The 10,978-nt window shown below is 45.0% G+C and overlaps 1 protein-coding gene across 2 annotated transcripts in view; it reads right to left on the reverse strand.

Moving 5' to 3' along the window:
- The window catches only part of LOC116397197 (partitioning defective 3 homolog), a 314,996-nt gene that overhangs the window by 58,963 nt on the left and 245,055 nt on the right, over positions 1 to 10,978 (reverse strand). The window lies entirely within an intron of this gene.

Here is a 10,978-nt window from a genome sequence, read left to right on the forward strand (position 1 = left end):
AGAGAGAGAGAGAGAGAGAGAGAGAGAGAGAGAGAGAGAGAGAGAGATCACGGCACAAAGACGAGAAGCAGAGCTCCGGGGCCCCCAGGGTTTGGGGTCTATGTGTAGGCATAATGAGCGAAGCCAAACATATCCAGCCTCATTAATTTCAACTATCAAAGTCACCTTCTCCGCGCGCCATGCTGCCTGCTTCTTCTCCCGTCTGCAAAGAGCCCTCACTTGTCACCCGAGATCAAAACGAGAGAGGAGTGCTAGGCTAGTGGAACCGAGTGTTGGAAGAGACACTTTTTTTGTTTTCTTTAGACGAGCACTGCAAGAAAAAGGGGTGTCTGAGAAACCGTCTCGCTATCTGCAGCGTAACCAGCCGCAGTCTGGGTGCCTGAGAATATCCCACATCACCTGGTGTGGAACCGTGACTGCGCGTTGTAACGCGAGCTGTTCAACATCAATACTTACGACGGGCCTCTTGCTTTAGATGGTAACAAGGAAAACACCACGGGTCTCACATGGAGAAGTGCAATCAGACTGGCAAAGAAATACCACCATCCTCCATGAAGTGAAAAGTCAATATGCCAATTACTCTTTGTAATGAAAGCAAGAAACGGTCAGACTGTCAGCGCAGCGACGTACAGCTGGGAAGTAATCATCACTGAATGAATAAATGAGAATCCAGAGCAAGGACCAACTAAACCGGATTCATTCGAGACAATAAGAATAAAAGACTGTTCTTTTTTTTTTATTCAAACGAGATAAACCAGAGGAAGACAGTTGCAGAGGGTTGTTGTGTTCACCAGTTTGCAAAAGCGTTTTTTTTTTCTTTCTTCCCTTTTTCTTTTCTGCAAGTAAACACATGCCTCATTATGGGGATTTTGCTCAACAAGCCACAGCTAGTTCTCCAAAGCAGCAACTGGTTTGCTCTGTGATGCTTTTTTTTTTTCGATTTGTATTTGTGGTTTCTGTTTGTGGTGCGCACCCCCTCGGGGCACGTGGAGCTCGATTCTCTTCCCACAGCGGTCGGACAAGGTGGACATTGTGACGTTATCTCCATCGTGTTGCTGAGGACAGGCCCGGGGACATCCATAAACACAGAACACCCCCAGACCTTGGCATTTGTTGGTCTCCGCTCATGTCCCACCCCCCTTGTCTGCGCTGGCCAAACAAAGCCAGCCTTGATTTAAAAAAAGCAAATAAAATAGATTATGGTGTCCAACCACGCTGATAGTCTCGGCTGATTCACATGTCAAGCGCAAGTCAGATGCTTTATAGAGGCGGCTCTTCCTGTGGCTCTCCCGAGTTAAACAAATAAACCGAATGGTCCGAAAGCAGAGGGAAAGAAAGGTGGCTTTTGTGTGGCATCCACTTCCACGACAAAAGGATGTGCTGTTCATTTGACACACAGCGTCTGCCGGTAGATAACCTTTCCCATTAGCAGACATTGCCAGAGCCAACATTTGTAAACATATGGAAAAGAGTAGGGGTTGTACGTCATCCAAGGACACTATCAGAAGTGTGTTACATCCCCGATCTTATCGCCGGGACTTGATTCAAGTTCAGCTGTTGCAAAATGTCTCGGATGATAATGCGGCATATCTCTGCTCGCTCATGCTCCACGCCATAAAAAAAAAAAGAATAAAAAAGTGTGAGGGTGAAAAGTGGAAAGGCATTCAGGTAGGGGCCAAGTTTATGTCATGTCCTATCTCGCCAGGCATGTGGTGTTATCGCCATATCATCCCACTCCCTCCCTATCAGCAGAAGGAAAGTGTGTGATAAAAAAAAAACCTGTTGGAGTTTTAAAAAAAAGGCTGCGATCTAGCCAGCTCAGTTTACTGTATCTTCTCTTCCCTCCCACTTTATCTCTCCCTTCGTCTGGACTCTCCCGTTTCAAGCGGTCCTTTTCAAACACACGCATGCAAATATACGAAAAGTTAATTAAGAGTGAAAACGTTTCTATTGCAAAAGTCATTGGCCTGTAATCTGACACTGCTGATGGCAAATCAAGTCAAAAAGAAACAAAGAGGCCTGATTGTCTTTGGTCTCTGCCTGGTAGACTTCTAAAAGGTGTAGAGTGCTGAGTCCCGCAGACGGAGGTTCACTTTTTCACACAGTGGAGGCATGGAACAGAGAATTCACAGTGGGGGCTGCCAGCTATCTGAATGCCTGTGTGTGTGGGCGCTGAGGTAACTGGGGAAAGTTGCCACACTGCACTTTCATCAGGTTTTTTTTTTATAATGAATCGAATCAAAGCCACACCATCACACACAGTTTTTTCTTTTACAAAGGGATCTGGGGTGACCTATCCTTCCCTTGTGTTGGGCTGTCATTTTCAGTTAAAAGGCAAGCAGAGAGCCACAGCTGTGCAAATTATATGTCCTTATTAATTCCATCACTAACCACGAGTCATTTTGAAAATATGATCTTGCATTAGTTCCTCAACAGTTTTGTAATAAATGCATTATGGGAAAACTCGGATATGATTTGGTAAGCCGCTGAGAAGAGCTACACTGTTACATCAGCTTTAAACAACTGTCATTACATTTAATAGCTTTTTTTCCACAATATATTTATCGATTGCATTTTTCAGCACGTTTTGTAAACTTCTCATTTAAAGCTAGTGACCTCTCCACATGTTTCCATTAACTTAGGATGAGTTGAGTGGGTCCGGTCCCTTTGCCTAAAGTGATATTTCTTGTGATAATGCGGCTTCTTTAGAAAAAAGTGGATAAAATTGTTGTTTTTTGACGTATTTGCGGATACAGCGTCTAACGTTCAAGCTGCTAGCTGGCTGACATTTGGTATCACTAGGAGACGCCCTGTCAACTTCTGTGGTTGTGTGCTACTAACTGGAGAGCTAACAATCGTTTCAACACTTTTCCCTTTTTGTTAAGTCCACAAAGTGTTAATTATCAACGACTCTATGGATTGACTTCTTGGCTAATGTGAATCGTAATTTCATTGAGGGTGCTTTGATGCTATAGACCAGTTAATTTTCGGGGTCATTCCAGTAGCTCTCAGACAAGGATCAGTCAGCGAGGCTTTAATCCGGGGCGGGTCACTCTCAACGCGGTCACTTTCATTGAGCCGCGGCCCCTCTAAGCAGCCGGCACAGTGTGTCCAGTGACAGAAAACGTCAGCAAGCCACTAATCCCTGTTTTGGCCCGCAAAACAAAGACAAAAGGCTCTCCCTCCCTCTCACTTACTCTTGTTATCCCTCTTGCTGTGCCTCTCTCTTTCTCTCTCTCTCTCCCACCCCCCCGCCCAGCAAGCTTAGCAGCCCTAACACACATCCACACACAGGTCCATATGGAGAAGCCTGGTTTGTTGCCATTGTCTCCCAGGTTATCTCCTCTCTCAGCACCTGGTAGGGGAGGAAGGATTAGCGCCTCCTAACCGCTCTAAGAATGCTCTCTACTCTTTCACTCTCTCCCGACACACTTCCTGTTTTGTTCTCCTCCTGTTGCGGTCAAGCACCATACGTGGGACCGAATGAGGCTTATCCGTGAGGGGCAGGGCTTTACAATGCGGCGCTGTTCATCTTGATGGCGGCATGTGTCGAGATGAACTGGAGGAGATGGCAAAGATGAATGGGCCCTGGGTTAAGCCACTTGACATTCTGACACACACGGGGGCCAAACGGTGCACACGCACGCTTGCCCTTTGCATGCAAATGTGCCAACAGTGGCACATTTAGACACGATGAGATTACACTGGGCTTACTGGGCCAAAATAATGCGACTCTCATCATGGCAAGACAAATTGGGATCTCTCTATCCGATACGGTTCTATCGGATATTTTGTGAAGAATTTTTTATGCAGAAGAAACTTTTGTTGAACAAGTTTTGCTTATGTTTATTATTGATTTATTTATTATTAAAAAGGTCTATCTGAAAAATCATTCTCAACAATCTGTAAGGTTCCAAATGATAAGCGAATTGGTCTCTTTACCACGTTGCCTCACTGCTCCGAGTAAAGATCATTTTTCGCTTAAAACTTCCAAAATGTATTGCATTGTCTGGAATTGAATTGTTAACTACTACTACTACTGCTGTACCACCAGCTCAAATCTTAATGTTTTTACATTAAAAGCATGTTTCTGAATCGTCAGAATGTGCTCAAATATCCAAACCAAGAACCAAACTTTATTACTCCTTTTAACCTTGACAATACCAGATCCACTCCTTCCGTTCTTACCTTTCACAATAAAAGCCCTTGACATAAACGCTAAATGTACATCGGGTAACTCAAATTCATTTTGGGCACTTGGCAAAAAGGAAACTTATAAAATAGCTTACAGTAGCTTACAAATCTATTGGAAACTTTGATCGAGCAAGTTCGCATCGCAAATTAACATCGCTGGCGGTATGGATAGTCTTGATGCAAAATATTCACAGACAACTATTTTTCATTGTTGAGTCATTTCTACGTCACGCCCCCAGCGCGTAAAGACCTTCACACCATTATTCATCGGGGTTACCACTGGTGTTTTTATTAGGCTGTGACTGTGCGGCTGTGCAGCAGGTGGGATTCTGTTCATTTTCGCTGTAATCATTAATTAAATGTATATTGTGTTGTGTTGATCACCGGTTATGTAACCGTGACTAAGCCCACACCAAGGACGCATAGATGCCGTTTGTGATTCATTTGTTTTCCGACAAACAAACACTGAAGCCTTTGAGTTAGTGAGGCGAAGCCATCGAGGTCTGCAGATAACCTTGTTTACTCCTCTGTATGCATGTCTCACACAATATGAAACCCCCGACAGCCGTGTGGGGTTCAAAACTGAAAGTAAATAGCACTCCGAAGTTACCGCCGTCCTTTGCCACACGCCCCTGGTCGCCTCTATTTAATCTACCCAGAAATCAGGGCCTTATTTTACAGAGTGCTATCTGGGCCGTGAATTGCGCTGAGGCGAAAACAAAAATCAATAATTAGTTTAATTGTGTTCGGCTAATGTGCGGGAATCGCAAGCTCACATCAGCCAGCCTGGCCGCAGCACGCAGGCGGGCAGATAACGGAGGACGGCTCTGTTACACCTACGGGCTAATTACGAGCGATTCATCAGACAGATGCTGCGATGACAGTTAATTGATTTGTGAATTAATAATCAGGGGTGAAAGAAATCTGCCGCCAATGCGATTGTGGCGTCACGGTACCTGGCCGACGACGAGGCGCTCCACATGCTGCGGGGGTGCTGCCACTAATCACATTGACACGGTAGAAAAAACAAACACGCTTTATCTTACAACTCACTTCGCCAACATCCAACGTTTTGCAGCGTTTCCCATGACAAGAGGTAATGCTGCAATCACATGAATGTTCCCAATCGGGCATCCCTTTGAGTAAAGAAATCTCCTTGCTTTCGCTTGCCGGCTGAGCTTTTCAGCAGCTGACAAATCACCGAGTTAGTTCCCTATCTCTCTGACACTTAAAGACAAGGAAGCTGTGGGCACCATGCAGAGTGCATTGTGGGAAAACACTACTCTAAAGGCCCCTTGTAAAGCACTTCTCTTTTCCTCGGGGCGCCTTGGAAGGGTAAGAGAGAGAGGAAAGAGATTTAGGAAAGAAGGAGTGTGAAGCATTATCAGGCCGCATTGGGCCGCGACCTGCAGGGAAACAGGGTCATGCCAGTATGGTTGGTTAAAGGTTGGACCGTTGTTATGGCCAGGTATGGGGGATGGCGGCGTCGAGGGGCAGAGAGAGCACAAGGAGGTTAGGGGGTCACGGGGGACTGGAAATAATGAAGAGGAAAGCCTTGTTCACTTCCTTGGTTTAGCCTTTGGCCTATAATGAGGGCTCTTGACACCGGCGAGAGCACTGATATGACACATTTGGCAGCCTGGCAAATTGACCTGGGAGCCTGACGGGTGATTGACAGAGACTCCTCAGGGCGCCTAAGCTGCCCTGCATGTAAGTGTGTGTGCGAGAATGTGAAAGAGGGAGTCAGAAGGAAAGAGAGCGAGAGAGATAGAGTGAGAGAGAAAGATGAGGAGGTGACAAGGGGCTCCTGACAATGAAGAGGAAAACAAATGTCCAAAACCAGCCCTGGAAAAGGTCATTGTTACAGAGTCATTTAGTGCAGGTCAAACATCAGAATGGCCTGGACTGAAAGTGTGCACCAGACAGCATAATTCTAGATTGGTGTGGGCACTAATGCATGTGTGGATGCTCCTGTGTTGTCTCAATACATAATGCACCTCTACCTAATCTATTTTGTAGATTATCATATTTTACTGATGTTTATTTGATGCTTGTAATGATGTTTTATACTGACATCAGTGAAGTATTTAACAAGTTCCATATGCACCATCCCCGTCTATCGAGCACTCGTGGAGTATTGATTTTTCTACATATTATGAAAATAAAGAAATGGAATCATTTTAAATTGAATCTGACAAAAAAGGGATTGCCCAAACACGAAGCAGAGATTTTGACATCACATGTGCCTGTTTATAAATCTTCTCTCTTGTCATGTATCCTCTCTGTTCAGCATACATCAAACCCGCAGCCCATAACTCCCGTTCATATCTCTGGAATGATGGGCTGCGATGTTTGACTGCAGATGAGTAGGAGAATGAGATCTCCGGGTCTCTCTTAACCCGGGGGGGGGGGGGGACATATATCACTCTGACCCAGTTGTAAACACTGGCTAACAGTCTATTTATCTCACCAGCCACAGAGACCCTGACCTCGCTGCTACTCAACTCATAAAGTAGACTCCGAAACCTGGAGGGGAGACTTGTTCCTGATGTGGTGCATTTAGATACCGTCACGAGCCGAATGGATAAACAGTATTTTAGAGTAGAAACACGGCTGAGTTCTTTAAAGCTAGCAGCTATAGGCAAGATACGGTGTTCAAAATAATCCTGTTTTATACGCCAAAAATCACTGGCGCTAAAACAAGGAGAGCGATAATTCAGATACTACAAATTCAACCCATTTACTCAATTAAATCTCGTTCTTTTGTGCTGTTCACTGGCTGGAAGTGTCTCAGCACAGCAGGTGACAAACCAAAACATGCTAATGTTACTTTGCACCTCTTAATTCCAATTCCTTAATTAATCTGCACAGAGTTTCAAGGCATCGACATTGGAGGAAATGTTGCCATTTGTGGAGGAAATTCCTCATTTTTTGCAGCACAAACTGTTTAAAGGGTCAGAAAAGGAGCCTTTGGTCTATGATTCTGCGGGGGCCAATTCAAAATGCAACATGTAGTAACCTGATGACACATTTTCTTGTTATCTGCCAAAAATGTAAAACAAAAAACATCATCGGGCACCAAAATGTGGAGGTTAAATTGTCTATAACTGTTTAAACACTAAACTTCTGGAAGTCACAAGAGACAGATTCAAAACAGCGTGGAGAGGCCGAGATATCCTCACTTTTAGCTCCTAATATTGGTTAACCACCAAAAACAAATCTCACAATTTCAATCTCAACCGTGTCTTTAGTAAAAGCTTCCCTATGTCTTTAAAATGTTTCACCCAGTTTGTAAAGTAGTCCCTCTGTTAAAGATGTGCTGCTTCATGCCCGTTGTGGGATAAACCGTGATGATGTTGGTTTTTCAGACTGGCTTCCTTTAAAGCCACAGAGGACGTTATTGAGTAGAACTCCTCGTGGCGAGCACAACTGATCTAGTGTCAAATCTCTGCCTCCTCAAAAAGATGTCCCAACATCACAAAACTTATTCTGTTATGCTTTCTGTATTCTTCGATATTCCGAATCACATGCCAGCCAAGTGAAGGATACGTTATCAGCTAAATGTTAGATAAAAACAACATTGTGGCTACTTTTCAAATGTTGTCTTGCACCAATCACATTCATTAACCTCAGCTCCTCAATCACGTTGACAGGCAAGTCTAGACCTATAAACACAGATGTGTGAGATAATGAACTGCATCAATAAATGATGTAATGCTGGGAGCAGTTGTGTAGAGGACTCGGTGAACCTGTAGGAAACTGAGTCGACACGTGAAGGCTCCTCCGCTGTGTGTGCTTGCTGTCAACACACTGCAGGCACACGGCCACCTAATTAACATCTACGTCCTGTAAAATGTGCCAGTGTGTGTGTGTGTTTACTCTCAGTCAGATAGTGGGGGAAACAAAGCAAAACCGCAACAAAAGGAAAGCAAATGCATTTGGCCAGAGGCATCAATCGCACTGCCGTGATACAAACAAAGAATTATCAGCAGCGGGGCCCGAAGCTGGTTAAAAAGAAATAAGTAAATAAAAAAGAAAAAAGGATGCTCTCACGTGGATGTGAGCAATAATGACACGGTGACAGCTCTAGTTTATATGGCTAATAACCATGTCACAGCATCGTGGAGCCCGCCTGGTGAATTATAGCCCCTGTAGACTCTATTGCTGCCATTTTTCCTAAAGTCTCCCTGAAGAACAGCGCCGTCCGCATGTCTGCCACATTCTTCTCCCCCGGGCCTGCAGGGAGGAAGAGGCCGGTAGACATGTGGAGAGCTACGCTGATGGTCGCCGGCCGTTGCTTCCCATATCTCCGATGGTTGTTTTAGAGACGGACTGATGGGAGCGATGAGAGCGAGGCGGAGGGAGCTGGTGTTTAAGGGCCGTCTCTCTGGAGAAAGAGGGGCTGACTTATGGAGTGCGGTGGGGACTGGAAACATCTTGTACCGCTCCGCTATGTCCGGATGAATGATGGGATGGGAGTCTGCGGCGGTGGCCTCGACGGGGAGGTGCGGGAGGGTTGAGGCGCTCCTCGTTGCAGTCACTCTCGCTCTCTGGGAGGTGGAGGTCCGCTCGCCTCCCTGTGTCCTCTCCTTCTGGGTTAATCTTTGTCTTTTTGTCCACCTCTGTTTGGTTTACTGCCTCATTCATCGACTCTCTCTGTGTTTATATCTCTCCAGCTGTGTCTTCGCTGTGGTGTCTGCTCATCATTCTCCCTTGCGCTTGCTTTAATAGGTGCTAATAAAAAAGTTTAATACAATATCATCTAGTCAGGTTTAGATTTCCATCGTTTTTAACCCTTTGAACCCAGTTAACATGATTTGTATCATGAACACCCCCTTTTTTCAGAGTCATAACTTCCCTGGTGGCCATTAAATTGAGATGACACGATGCAGTGCCTTATAGGCTGCCCGTTTTCAGAGCAAAAGCTAACAGTAGCTCCGGTGTTAATTGTTAAGCCCCACCCGCTACCAGCAAGCCAAAAAGAAAGAAGGAACGACTAATATGACTACTAAACGTAGCATCAATCAAGAATAATGTAAATAAATGTGGACACAAAGCCAGGATTAGTTCAGACAGACCACTGAACTCATCACTTTTTTTAGCTATTTGGCATCAGATGCTTCATTCATGTTTGCATGGCTCATTCATCAGCTGTTTGGTTACCAGCTGACGAGTAACATCCAATCATATTCATGATTCTCCAATCAGCATCCTGCTTGGATTCTTTAAGAGCCCCATCAAAGAGTAGAGCCTTTTCCCATCAAACCTTACTGTACAGACTGTATGTCTTTGAACTGCCATAGATAGGATAACTCACTGACTCAATGGCAACATTGTCCTGCCTGTTTGCATTACCCAAAGCATGATGGGAGCCAAGGTGGCAGAAAACACATGGCAGTGAAACAATCAAAGCAGTAGGAGCGACACAAGAGAAGGAAATGATCACTACAACAGTACTGATGCTCAGAATGTCCCATCAACGTGGTTCTTATATCCATAAAACACTGACATACAGGTTTATGTATTAATATAGAAACGTGTGCATAAGGGCTAAAAAAATAATAATATTTAAATGGCATAAAACTTTCTTTTCCATACAAACTGTCCTATAAGCTGTTTCGTACCTATGGCATGTAAAATGATAGCATTTCTGAGTAGCCTTATTCTGAAAGTAACAACATATGATATGATATTCCTGTAGCTAAGATGAGTAAACAATGCAAGCGAGGGGTAAACCCAGCAAAAAACAGGGTTTTACAAGTGGTTAAAACTCTATTCCATAAATAATGAGGTGGTAAACTTTCTGCTTATTTACCTTTTGACTTTTACATCCCTGCTTGCTTTTGTTGTCCATCTCCCTTTCTCTCAACACTCTCACTCTCCTCCACTCATCCATCCGTCGTTTCCAGCTCTCTCTGTCTGCCTGTGCGGGGGGGAAAGTGGCGATGACACGGCACGCCATCTCGATTACGAGGTTAAAAGACACAGACGGAGGAGTCACACAAACACTGGCACCGCTGAAGTCACTCTCGCTAAAACAGAGACGACGTCTGTCAGATGCGGCCCTAATCCTGTTTATGATGTGTGTGCTTGTCTGACGAAAAAGCGTGAGTGGGGCCCAAAAGCGTGCACAAACACAGACGCAAACAATAAAAGACGTTCCGTAAACTATTTCATTAAAAACAGACATTTTGTTGTCTGTTTTTTTTGGCCACCTCCAGGCCAGCAGATCGAATGAGACAAGAGGTGGGTGTGTGATTACTGGGTGCTCATCCTGTCACTCTGCACCCCCCAGATAAGAAGTTGTCCCTGTGTGTGTGTGTGTGTGTGTGTGTGTGTGTGTGTGTGTGTGTGTGTGTGTGTGTGCTGCTGCTGCTTTCGCCAATGAGACACCTACCCAAAACACCACTTTCTCTTTTCTCTTTCCCTGTCATCCTCCTCTTTTTCCTCATCTCCATCCTTTTAACTAAGCTGATTAAAAGGCAATAAACCCCCCCACCCTCACCCACTCACCCCCTCACCCACTACCCAACCCGCAGCCCTACGGCAGCGCGGGGCGGCAAGGGGGCCCTAACTACTTTCTGCATGAATATTAAGTGCGGGATTTGTGTCGCGGGTTTGAAATTGGAAATCACAAGTTTGACTAATCAGCTTTGGAGGTTCCACATTCAGGGTTTAAGTGTGTGTGTGTGTGTGTGCGTGCTTGCGTGCGTGCGTGTGTATGCATCTCTTCTCTTGTCTCCAGTGGCAACAGAGAGCCCCAACACACACACACACACACACA

Source organism: Anarrhichthys ocellatus, unplaced genomic scaffold (genome assembly GCF_004355925.1).
Source record: "Anarrhichthys ocellatus isolate YVR2014 unplaced genomic scaffold, GSC_Weel_1.0 scaffold63, whole genome shotgun sequence".
In the NCBI taxonomy this organism is placed as follows: Eukaryota; Metazoa; Chordata; class Actinopteri; order Perciformes; family Anarhichadidae; genus Anarrhichthys; species Anarrhichthys ocellatus.